Consider the following 10,590-nt stretch of genomic DNA (forward strand, 5'->3'; position numbering starts at 1 on the left):
TTCCTCCAACGCTGAGGCTGCACCGTGTTTTCCGCGCAGTGCTGAGAACACGGAGCGCTTTGCCAGCGCAGCTCCTTTCCTTTTGGTTATTTTTAAATCACCACAAAAGCTCCCGCTTTCTTCTGTGGCCAGTGCCTCTTGTTTTTGGAAGCAGTTCCAATTTATTTTCTATAAGGAAAAAAAAAAAAAAAGAAGAAATCTACTGCCTCGAAAGCGCTGCAAGTGCCCACATTGTTCTCCCGCATTGTTTTCCTTATAAAAAAAGGAATTCTTTGGAACCACAGAGGCATTGAGTCGCCTCCCCTCACTCTTTTTTAACCCCTCCCAGCTCTCAAATAGCGGCTTTCAAACAGTGACCTTTCCTTTTTGTGAAGGCCAGCTCGTTATTTTGGGTTGGATTTCCCTGCCGATTGTTCTGCGTTTCCTCCCGCGTTGCTCTGCGGCGAAGCTGCCGCCTCCATTCCCGCTCCCGGAGGGATAACCAGAGTGACCACCCTGTGCTCCTCACCCCAGCCCTGCTGCCCCTGGGGGGCAGAGCCAGAGCCCTGGAGGCCTTTCCCGTCTTCGCATGGGTGGCCCATCAACCTGTGATAACAGCCACGAATTAAAAAAATCCTGGCAGCAGTGGCCATTAGCCACCTCATACACGTGGTGTTCTCACCATCATTCAGATGTTCAAAAATGCAACAGCAGCTTTCTAGAACTGCATCCAAAGAGCTTCACCCGTGGGTGTCATAGGAAGACACACCTAAACCCCTGACCTTTCCTAGGGAAACAGCTGATCCACTTCTTTGCATGGGAATAAACTCCTCATTTATACTTTGTGAGAGTAATTATTTATCATCCCTGTATATTCTCTTCCTTGAAACAAGACTCTCCTTAATACTACAAACCTCTTGGAAGGACATGCAGAACCCATCCCTTTTCACGTAGTACCTCTGCAGGACCTGAACCAGCTTGGGTCACTGCAGAACTCTGGATCCACAGGCAAAAAGCATGAGACATATGTAGGATTCAGGGTGAGCCTTGAAATCAGTCCAAACCTCTAACACAACCTTTAAACAAAATCTTGGCTACCTGAACCTGAGAGGTGCAAAGTCCACCCACTGCAGGGTGTTTCTTGAGAAAGCCAAGTTAAGATGTAAAATACAGATTCACTGTGCTGAAGAATCTCACCTCGATTTCTAGAGGCTGACACTGAGCCTGGCAACAAGTCCTGTCAAAAATAAACTGGAGATACCTCAAATACACTCAGCAGGAAAACATGTACATCTTGATTCCTTGAGGATTGCTGCAGGCCCAGGATTCTGGAGCTCTGAGCAGACAGGCTTTGTTTTAGGAGCAACATGTTCTGCTGTATTCAGAAGAAAATATTCTCAGAAATTCCAGCTCACCAGGAGTTTGAAAGCTCCTCATTTTAGTCTGATTTTGGGAAGAAACCCAAGTGTGAAGAGATGAGGTTTCTTGGTGTCTTGTGAACTTGAAGTGCTGCTTTTCAGTCAAAGCCCATCAAGACCCTACCCTCAACTTGCATGTACAAGGCACAGAGACAAGAAGTGGAGTTTTCTAAATACTCATTTAATTTTGAAGTTGTTTGTATTTCAGAGTTCAAATTGAGACAAATTGTATTCCTTCACCCAAAATATTTGTAAAATTTCTCACTTCTGTTTCTTTCCCGGTAATACTTTCCATCTGCCACTTACTGCATGAAAAACCTCAATGTCAAAATTTTAAGAAATGCTTCTGTATTTTTACATCTATTTGGTAATTTTACAGGCTTCAAGTAAAGGAGAAAAAAAGATTATTCTAATATAATCCTTTATCTTGTACTTATTTCACTGAGAGGTGTTATAGGAGGCTGAGATCCTGTGCTAGCCAAACTTTTAATACACTACACTATTAATATAGACAAAGCCTGAAGTAACTGGAAAAATAATAAAATAAGTGGGAACAAAAAGGAGAAAATGACCCTCCTACTGAATCCTTCAACCTTGGCAAATATCTACTGCGTTCAGAAAACAGAGTGTGAGACAGAAGGAAGGTGACAAAAAGAAGGAAAAACAACATCTGAAATTTCAAAATGTTTTCCGGAGACCGAAACAAGATGAAAATTTAAATTTAAGGGAAATATTTTGGTGCACCAAATACTTTTTATACAGAAGTCTCTATTTTGCAGGATAAATGTTTAAGACACAAATGTTGGCCATCTGTAACTGCAGCAAGGCAGCAAGATGGAAAAGGTGTCGTGGCAAATTGCCTTGCCTCCCTCTGGAGTGCTGCATTGCAATGAGCTGGCCTCAGTCCCAGAAGCAGCAATGCCATATTTGTGTTGTGAGAAATGCAAGGTGCTCAGGCCTGGGAAAAAAACCTCTTCTTGTGTCCACACTGCCTGTTCCAGAACTGCGCCAATACCACACTTCTCACTGCGTCCAGAGTGAAACATTTCCTCATCTCTATTTCTGCTCATAGGCAAACCTCTTTTTTCCTCCTTGGGAGTAATTTGGCCTACAAAACCAGCAATGAATATGCTACCTAGTAGGAAAAAGGGAAATAAATATGTATAAGTGGCTCTCCTGCTATTTGTGTGGGCCTGTGTGTGCCTGAGCACAGGCAAACATAAACGCACACGTATCTTATGCCTACAGAATATTTGTGTGCATTCAGCGCCTCAGTTCCAGTGCAACTACAAACACCCGTGCTCGTGATAGGAAAATGTGTGGTTCTTATTTTAAAACTCTCTGAAATCTCTAAAAACATAAAGGCACCTGCACAGAAAACATCTCCCCTGAGCTCGTTCTGTCGAGCAGTGTTTATACTGGGAGCGTACGTGACACTGTTCACTTGAGACACCATTATCCAAAAGTCTGCCAAAGCTTATTCCGAACTATCAGAAAAAAAAAAAAGTATTAACATCCTTCTTCAATCCCTCTTTTAACCAGTTCTTACCACATCTCCTCAGCCCCTCATCGATCCCTCTCCCCAGAACACTTCTATTCATCCCGCTAATGGGAGGCAGATTGATTTCCTGATTTCCATCATTCACCTTCTGCTGCCTTATGGATGCAGTGCCTGTGCAGAGAGAAGACAGTCACCCTGTGGTGGCAGTGACAGAGAAGCTCAGTCAAAGGACACTGATGCTCTGGGATACAAGGAACTTTGGGCTATTCTGATTTACACAAATCTTTCACCTTAATGATGAAGACTTTCTGAGAGCTAAAAGCTAAATTATAAACTGATCAGAGCTTCCCGGCAGCAGCAAGTTTGGTCTCTGTTTTAGAATGACCGTCTGTTTTTACAGAGGCTGAGATTATCTGCTAAGTGATTACATACCTACACACATGGCAAAAGATTAGCACCTTCCCTGCACCCCCTTGTCAGTGTTATTCTTATGTGCCCAGCCACCTCAGACACGAGCCGTGAGAAACACAGCTGTGGAATCGCAGGGAAAGTTAAGAAAGTGATGTGAGGGGCACATCTTTCCTGCAGTTCAAAGGCTGCTCAAACAGTTCTGCTTCTTCTGCCTGTCTGTCTCTTTTTTTCCACATTTAGGCTTTAGTGCCTCTCTCTTTTCCCAGGGGCACATGTTAAAGGAAGTTCAACCAATCATCAGGCTATATCCCATTTCCATGTTATTCCAGCCTTACTTGAACAGATGATATATTTGATAGCTTTTAGCTAGGCTCTATCACTCCAAATTTCCCCCTTTTTCCCACTTTGCATTTATGATTTGTGATGGGCAAATCTCAAAAGTTTAGAAGCTTGGCTTGGATAAGCAACCCTATGTCTGAAGTTTACATTTCTATTTTCAGCGATCAGGGTCACTGCAACAAGTGTATGAATTATCTGCCTCAGATTCATGGGATTTGAATGACCAAAGACTTTGGCATACTTCAGGAAGAGGAATAAGCTGATAGCTGTGTTTCCAGCCAGCATAGTTCCTTTGCCCCATAATTAAACAGATTAGAGGGGATTTATTGATTTTCAGTTGCATCAGGGGAAAAAAAGAGCTGAAGGCATCAGAGGGTTGTTCAGCTTTGGAGCAGGACTCAGATGCTGTATCCCATGTCAAGGCTCTACCCTTCAGATGCTCTGGCCAGATGAAGGGCAGGAATGAACACTGTGGGTGTTTGTACAGGTTTCATTTCCCTTTCAGAAAATCAAATTTGTGCACTCCCCAAATGGACCAGTGACTGGAAGGCACCTATATTTTCCTCTGGGCTGCAGAGTGCACTCTTAGCTCACCCTCCCTGCAAGACTCTGTTATTGTCACTGTGAAAACCTGAGCTGTGATTCTTCACTAGCATTTGGCACCACTTTCAAATCAACTTTCCATAGAGATAGATCAACTACAAAATTGGCCTTGGCTGTATTTTCTCACTGAGAATGCAGACAGGAGATGAAAATCAAAGTTTAATCCTGTTGCCTGCTGTAGCAAAGCACAATACAATGCCTATCTGGGATGTAGCATCTCTCTTGTTATTTATCTATGGTATGTCTGTGTCTGAGACAAGTATGCTCTTGCTCTGTTTCCAAACAGAAGAGCACTACAGAAAATACTTCTGATGAACAAAACAAATGTATCTACTTTTCATGTAAGGTTTTACATCAGCTAAAAAAGAAATCTGGCTACAGGCAACAGAAGGGTCTGAGTAAAACTGGGTGGAGGGTTGATGGAATTTTGCTTTCTCAAAAAAAGTTCTCATCAGGGTGCTCTGAGGGTTATAAGCAGGAGACAAAGCAGTTCACAAGATTTTTAGCTCAGTTTTTGCAGACCTCAAGAAGTTTAGCTGTAAGCATTTTGGGGCAGGAGCTGGATAAATATTACTGATACTGGCCAAAGTGGCAACACAAAGGAAATAATTTCTCCAGTGCTGGCGAAATGGGTGTTGAGCTCTTTGGAAGGCCTGGCCTGAGAAAGTGGTACAATGGAAAAAAAAAAAAAGAAAGAAAGAAAAAAATATTTCCTCTAATGGGTGGTACGAAGCTTGGGGAATGAATGTTTGTGGAGCACTCAGCCCCTGGTATGAAAAGGTGCTGTAAAAGTTCAAAGTATTATTGTTATGGCATACTTACTCAGCAAGGCAGGGAATATCAAAGGCTTTCTTCTCCCAGCTGGCTCGGCCTTATCTGAAGGAACTGTTGGTGGGTGGTGATTGCTCTCAGGGGCTGGTGATGACAGAGCAGTGAAGGCACTCACTCTGCTCAGAGCTGCTCTGGGCACTCTCCTGGTCCTGCCAAGGCTCCAGTTGCTCCTTGGTGCTTTTTGGCGCAGGCAGAGGCTGTTCCCAAGGAAAAGCCTGGGATGAAAACACAGAGCCCTGACACCTGGCTAATGGAGGCACTCAGGCAAGGGCTTTCACTCGCGACTGGTACGTTGGGAAATAATTGATACAAATTGCTTCAGACACTCAAGGCTGCTGGTCCTCCTTCCCACAGGCTATTTTTAGGCCCAATTAGGCAGATGAAATGACACCAGAATTAATTTGGGTACACTCAAATGTTCGGGCTTGCTTGTTTTTGTTGAGGTTTTTTAAAAAAATGTTTTTCTCTAGATAGATGGCAAATTTTTAAATTACAAGAAGCAGATAAAGGGATTTTTTTTTTTTCTTTCCCCCCTCCTCTACTGAGTGATGTTCAAGCACTGAAAACTAGCTCACTGCAAAACCACTTAGGGCTGATTGCTGGGGAATTTCCTCTCACCACCTTAAACCCAAAACAAATAACAGAATATGAAATAACACATATTCTTGGCATCAGGCTGCACAAGAGCTCCTCTGGGTCTGTTGCAAAGCAAAAGGCTACCAACCCATCCATCAGAAAACAAAATACAATTAACTAATTCATTAGATAAATATTTTGGGTGGGGAGATATGAATTGGCTTATCTCTATTATTGTTATCATTATTATTATCTGCTGTTTGCTAAGGCTGAGTTTTTTCAAAGCCTTCTTTCACATTAAGGAGCCCAATTTCCCATGATAAATCCCACCCTGAATTTTATGGTGATAGCTTTTGCAAACTCCTGGGGAGCACAAGCAGGGAGGGAAGCACAACTGGCGAGATAATATCCATGGCTGTTATTACTAGAATTTATGGACAAGCTATTCCCAGGCTATTTGAACACAATTCATGCATTTGGGCTGAGGAGAGACCCATGAGTATTCTCCAGCAAAGCCCCAACCTTTGTGCAATGCTTTCCCCGATAAGGAGCTACTGTAAGTACCATGGAAAAGGCAAAATCTGATTGCTGGCCTCCGTGGTTATTGCATTTGCACAAACCCTTTCAAAACCTGAAAGATTCCCAGTCCTCTGGAACAGTCAAGCCATGAACAACCCCAGGCCTGCAGGTCTTTAATTAAAAGGCCCTTTAATACATCAGCAGGAACAAATATTATTTTCTCTCTTATTAGTACCTTTTATGATATCACATCTACCTCTCTCCTAATTTCTTTCTGAAGGCAACACATACATAATTTTGGGGTTTGGAGTTTTTTTCTCACCTCTATCTCCTAAGCATGTCTCAGCACTAGGATGGTTGGTGGCAGAGGAGCAATTAATACTTCCCAATAATAAACTACAAATTTGGGGCAGAAAAACATGAAATATCACCAGCTTCTCAATACTGAACTGCTCCAAGATGCATTTATTTTAGACAGTCCAGGCCGTAACTTTATCTCAAAATACTGAGTGATAAAAACTACTTACATGAACCAAAGTCCCAATCCATTGAAAAAGTCCTTTTAAGTGTAGTTTATAAACCTAAAGTCTTCACAAGGTGTTTGCCCTATTTCCTCCCCTAAGAGGGTTTGTAGTTCCTGTGAATTCCTGCCTCATCACCCACTTCCCTGGCTCACATCTAATCACCATATTCACCTTTATAGCTCCACCTGTGCTTTGCAGTCAATCTTACCATAACATCTCTTCAAGCAATCCCCAGCTGATGGTGCTGACACCCAGCACCAGAAAGATCTTCAGTCTGACAAAAAGCAACAACAACAATAACAACAAACCAAAAAAAAAACCCCAGAAAACAACCACAAAAAAAGAAAAAAACCACAATACATGTTAATAATATATTTTCAAAGGCTTGCAGGAAACATTGGCAACTGGTCTCTAATGAGACAATGAGCCATGAGGAAAATACTGAGCTTCCAAAATGGCAAAAATTATATTCTCACAGGCAAAACATCAAGGGAGATTTGTTCTCTGTCCTTGTTTGTGACACAGATAATGGATTCTTCAAATCCCTGTCTCTCAGCAGCTTCATAGCAGGATGTCCCTGCAAGGTCACTAAAAGCTGAATCTCACAGAGAAAATCACTTCTCCACAGTCTTTCAAGAGGTCTTTGTAAAAAGGGACAATTCAGCAGAGGAGGGAAAGGAACATTGCTGTAAATATCTGAAGGAGTGAAAATTAAAAGGAAGTTGGAGTTGATCAACAACAACCTTGTGTTGACGCTAGATATTAGTGCATGAAAATTTTCCTGATTTTCTAGATAGACATTATTCCAAAGGAGTAAATGCTTTGCTTCAGTCTCATTTTGTCATGCCCATGAACATACCAGAGATGAAAGGTACCTGGCTGAATTTGGGTAAAAATAGATGGGATTTTGAAAAGCGGGAAGAAATGCCTGGGAAAAGTCACCTACATATGGTCTTAATCATGCCAATGGATAACCCCCACATTACCCTTTAAAAGGTCATCTGATAAACACCAACACTGGGCTTTTCTCACAAACCCAACACCTAAAATTGCTTCAGGCTACTGTAATACGGCATGAGAAGTTAAATTAGAAGCATATAGTTGGTAATAGCACCTCTGAGAGGGAGTCTTCAAAAGCCTGTGCCCCCATTAAAGGATTAGAAGTCCAGCACACGTATCAGCAACTCCTCTCCGAAGAGAGAGAGAAACAGAGCAGGAGACAGAAATCAGCATTTTGTTCTGATTAGCTTTTTTGATTGATGTAATGTCTTAATTACCTTTTTTTTTTTTTTTTTTTTTTTTTTTTTTTTTTTTTTTTTTTTAAGATTGCTGCAAGCCTGCACTGAGGGAAGTGCTATAAAGAAATAAAGAATACCACTATGAAGTAGAGCTTTCAGGCTCTCCCTTATCCCTCGTGGATCTGGTAGTGATCTTTCCAGAATATTTGGTGGTGAGACACACAGAATAAAGCAGTCTCCAAGCAGCTGGTAATCTTGGGCTCAATTGTTTTCAGGGGTACCCAATATTCAAGTTACAGACTTGGAGGTAAAAACCATTCAAGAATAAGAATGAGGTCATTAAATCCTTCTGGAAATGTGTTAATTCTCTATGAAACAATGGAAGAGATATTAAAAAAGAAGCTGGGATAATTAGAGTCAGTGCATTCAAAAGCACTTCCTTGTTATTTGGGCATTTTCCCTTCTGGAAGCAAATCCATTCAATTTTCCCTGAGTACCAACATTTGAAGGTTATCTGCCCCAAAGACAAATAGATCAGATTGTCCAAAAATAAGGAGGAAGGCAAAGGGCACACCCTAAAGATTGAAGACTGGCTGAGAAATTGGACAGTTTAAGCTAAAAGAAATTCTCTGTCTCAGGGTCACTGATGATTTTAGGATGTCTTTAAATGGGGGAGCACACTCCTAACCACAGTTTTCATACTTTTGGTGTTTTTCTCCTGTTCTTGACTCAAAGTTCAGGGCATCACTCTGCTTTCCAAGCAGAGTCCTGAGTTATGCTCTGGCACTTGTGGGCTCTAAGGATAGATGGAAGTAGAATTTTGCTCCAATTTTGACAGCCTCTTGCAGCCAGTCAGAAAATTCTCTGCACATGGGTTTTCATGGAATTTCCTATTTAGATCATCCAAAATTCATTTTTTCACTTCACTAATCAAGAAACAAAATTTCCTCTATGCTGGCTTTATAATTCTTGCCCAAGAACTGGTGATCAGGCTCTGATCCTTTTACCAGATTTCACGAGGGAGTGTATAGCCTTAATTTCTGAATCTGTTCGAGGCGAGCAAGGCATGACAGAAGTGGCCTTGCCTTCAAACAGTTACTCTGAACTCCTAAATTTTCTCTCTCTAGAGTCCTAAGTTATTCTCAGGGATTTTCTCTCCTGGATTCATGAGAGGAGTAGCTCAATTAAGTGTTCTCTCCCACCTCCCACTGAAGAGGAGACATTTCTGAGCCCATTTTTTCCAGTATTTCTGTATTTAACAGGTCCCACCCCCATGGACTCCTATCTCAAGAGCATACAAGCAGGAGCAGGCTGCTGCAGCAGGAATCCAGAAGCTGGAGCTGTCAAACAGAGCCTAATTAGATACCAAAGGGGCTAATAAAAGCATGGGTGTTTGTTGTATTTCTGGCAGGGATGGTTGCTGAAAAGCCTGGAGAGAAGGATCCCGGGACACCTCAGCCCCCAAGTTCCGATGGATGTATTTCTAGTCGATCAATCTCTCTGTCTTTGTGCCTGAGCTACTTCCCACTTCAGGCCTCTGACAGCTGGACAAAGCAGGGTTTGAGCCGTGCCTTGCTTTAAGTAAGTGTGGAGAGATGTTTTCAGTCTGACCCTGCCAAATCACACCCAGGCTGGGAGCGTTTGCTGAGGTCCAGGGAAGATTTTCCCACTGAATCGCGAGTGGCAAAAACGAATTCTATCCACAACAATGTGATGGAGTAGTGAAGTGACAAGTGTTTGGGGGAGATAGGAATCTACCTTATGATCTGCAGAGCCTTTAGCTTCATAAAGCAGAGGAAAATATTTATATATGTTGATTTGGTGCCGGTGGAGATAGTTAAAAGCTAATTATGAAGTATAATTTGAGAAACAGAAGGAATATATTTAACCACTCAGTGGACATCTTCGTGATTGTCCTTCTATATTAAAGAGATAAGATTTGGCAAGAGCAAATGTGGGCTTTGTTTGGCTTTTTGTTCTTAAGTTCTCGTATTTTCCTAAAGACCATCAGATAATGAGCTGTAAAAGCACACATACAGATATAACTTGGTGCAGCCATGAACAGAATATAATACCAAACAGCAAAAGCAAATCTTTCACATTTAAATATTTTTTGTGCATTTTTCCTCTCTACATTTTTTTCCTCCTGTTCTTAAAACAATAAAAAATGCAATTCAGATAATGGCAAACTCTCTTCAGGATTTTATCCAGGATTTCCATTCCATACAACAAGAGTTCCCCTCCCTCACTTGTTACCCTGCTCTCTATTTCTTCCCTTTAGTCAGAATTGTTGCTGTGCTAAATAATTATAATGTCACTGGCATTTTCCTGATCACTGTTTACACCTAGGACTGTTTTATTTCATATATTGCTCTGAGTATTTTTATTGCCCTGAGAAAATATTTTGCAGGAGCGTGTCACATGTTAATGATAAATACAGTGGCTGATACTTCACAGAATCAATAACGGGCCATTTAAGACATTGCAGAGAATTTCTGTTCTGCTTTTAAATAGCAATTCTCCCATAATAATGGTAATAATAATAATAATAATATTCTCAGGCCTCTACCAAGTGTACCAACTTGTGTCAGAGACAGAGAGATGAATTCACCATATTCATGTCCTCCTTTCTCCATAGGATTAGAAAAGGT

General features: G+C 41.6%; 1 long non-coding RNA gene across 1 annotated transcript; it reads right to left on the reverse strand.

The window, feature by feature from the left end:
• Positions 1–1,220: 1,220 nt before the first annotated feature.
• Positions 1,221–6,833, reverse strand: LOC136358513 (uncharacterized). Its single transcript, XR_010743136.1, has 3 exons — positions 6,705–6,833; positions 5,074–5,297; positions 1,221–2,532 (listed from the first exon to the last, which is right to left on the reverse strand). It is a non-coding gene; the product is annotated as an uncharacterized lncRNA (long non-coding RNA).
• Positions 6,834–10,590: the final 3,757 nt, after the last annotated feature.

The sequence above is a fragment of the Sylvia atricapilla genome, chromosome 3, assembly GCF_009819655.1.
Source record: "Sylvia atricapilla isolate bSylAtr1 chromosome 3, bSylAtr1.pri, whole genome shotgun sequence".
Lineage (NCBI taxonomy): Eukaryota > Metazoa > Chordata > Aves > Passeriformes > Sylviidae > Sylvia > Sylvia atricapilla.